The following is a 2,500-nucleotide window of genomic DNA, read 5'->3' as shown; positions in this document are numbered from 1 at the left end:
ACCCTCTCAGGTCCCGGCGGCGCGCAGCGCCGTCCTAAGTACTTGGTCGGGTTCGAGAGAGGCGCAATCGCCCGGAGTTTGGCGAGTAGACGCTTTAGGTGCGACCACCCGTGCTCCCAACTGAGCTTGCCGCTGCCGACAGAGGCCCGGGAGCGTGCTGTCGTGGCATTGCCGGCGGGAGACAACACGCGCCACCTACGGTGACCGGCAGCTCCAACGCCAGCGCCACAGAAGGACAAAAGCCCCACTTGGGTGCCGAAGCGAACTCTCCCAGCACAGCGCACGCGCCAACACGTCCGCACAGCTGCGATACAAACCACCTGCGAGAACCGCAGAGGCGACCGAGCAGCAGACGGCGTCGCGGCGCCGAGCGCCGGGCGGCGGCGCATCCTCAGCGCACACAGTCCTCAATCGGACCAGCACACTGCAGATGTCCACCGCGCTTCGCACCGGGCCCGCGAGGACCTACTTTGGCCGCACGGCGCCGCGTGCAGGGTGCGCCGGCGCGCAGCTGCGCCGCCTGCCGCCTCCGTCGGCCGGCGCGCCTGCCACTGGCCGCCCCCACCAGCCGGCTGTAGCGCGTGCGCCCACGCACCGCGCGGCCAGCACGCCGGGAGGCCCCCCCTCACCGGCCGGGGACGGTCCCACCCAGCCACCGCCGCGTATCGCTTCACACCCAGATGCCATTCACGTTCGTGGGCATGGTGGGTATCGCTGGAACAACCGGTTGGTAGCTCAACCGATCGTCGCCATCACTGATTCACCTCTAGCGAGAACAACCGCACCACAACGGTTTACCAGTTGTTCATTTGCGTAACGTCACCAGCAAACGTAGGCGTCCATCGCCATTTGCAAATTCAACGATTGTTGCATGCCTGTGTCAGGTGTCACGACACACTATGTCTGCCCACATACACGCAACAACATGTGCACGCTTCGCGAACACGTGGAAGGTGGCCCCCGTACGTATGCGATGTCCATTGCGCGAACGACTGTCAACCGGCCTCTGTCGCATGTCGCAGATGTGGAACGCAGTGCACCATGCTATCACGGTGTGTGAGAAGAGACGACTACGTCTGACAACACGCGCCACTACATCAACAGACGGCTCATGCTGATCGCCATCCAGGGCATACCACACTGCAATCCAGCTCTTATAGGGCGACGACACGTAGCTGAGTGCACAACATTTGGACCGCATGGTTCGCCGTTGTTGGCGCAGTCGTTGTACGGTCACATGTACCACGATGTATCATTCAGTACATGAGGACCAATGTGCAGTACAGTGTGTGATTTGGACGTACAACATCAGCGGACAGTTGACACAGGCCGTACCACAGCGTAGGCTAAGTGCTTCGCCATGCGAATGCCAATGAACAACTGCAAATGCCAATGAACAACTGCAAATGCCAATGAACAACTGCAAAGGGCATTGAGCATGTACGTCCTGCTGCCATCCACATTAGTGTATAGCTGCAAGGTGTTTAACATGAAGCGATACACTGGGGACCGGGCAGTGCGAGTAGCAAACTATATTGCGGGGGTTGCAGTTAGGCAACACTACACTAATTTAACGCGTCGTATGACAATTACAGAGCAGGTTAAGGCCCAACGTGTGTCGGGTTAAGGCCCAACGTGTGTCGGGTTACGGCACAACGTGGGTTACGTTACGGCGCAACGTGGGTTACGTTAAGGCGCAATATAGGTTACGTTAAGGCGCAATATAGGTTACGTTACGGCGCAATATAGGTTACGTTAAGGCGCAATATAGGTTACGTTAAGGCGCAGTATAGGTTACGTTAAGGCGCAATATAGGTTACGTTAAGGCGCAATATAGGTTACGTTAAGGCGCAATATAGGTTACGTTAAGGCGCAATACAGGTTACGTTAAGGCGCAATATAGGTTACGTTAAGGCGCAATATAGGTTACGTTAAGGCGCAATATAGGTTACGTTAAGGCGCAATATAGGTTACGTTAAGGCGCAATATATGTTACGTTAAGGCGCAATATAGGTTACGTTAAGGCGCAATATAGGTTACGTTAAGGCGCAATATAGGTTACGTTAAGGCGCAATATAGGTTACATTAAGGCGCAATACAGGTTAGGTTAAGGCGCAATACAGGTTAGGTTAAGGCGCAATACAGGTTAGGTTAAGGCGCAATACAGGTTAGGTTAAGGCGCAATACAGGTTAGGTTAAGGCGCAATACAGGTTAGGTTAAGGCGCAATACAGGTTAGGTTAAGGCGCAATACAGGTTAGGTTAAGGCGCAATACAGGTTAGGTTAAGGCGCAATACAGGTTAGGTTAAGGCGCAATACAGGTTAGGTTAAGGCGCAATACAGGTTAGGTTAAGGCGCAATACAGGTTAGGTTAAGGCGCAATACAGGTTAGGTTAAGGCGCAATACAGGTTAGGTTAAGGCGCAATACAGGTTAGGTTAAGGCGCAATACAGGTTAGGTTAAGGCGCAATACAGGTTAGGTTAAGGCGCAATACAGGTT

This window comes from Schistocerca serialis, unplaced genomic scaffold (genome assembly GCF_023864345.2).
Source record: "Schistocerca serialis cubense isolate TAMUIC-IGC-003099 unplaced genomic scaffold, iqSchSeri2.2 HiC_scaffold_1196, whole genome shotgun sequence".
NCBI lineage: Eukaryota > Metazoa > Arthropoda > Insecta > Orthoptera > Acrididae > Schistocerca > Schistocerca serialis.
This window is presented reverse-complemented; position numbering follows the sequence as displayed.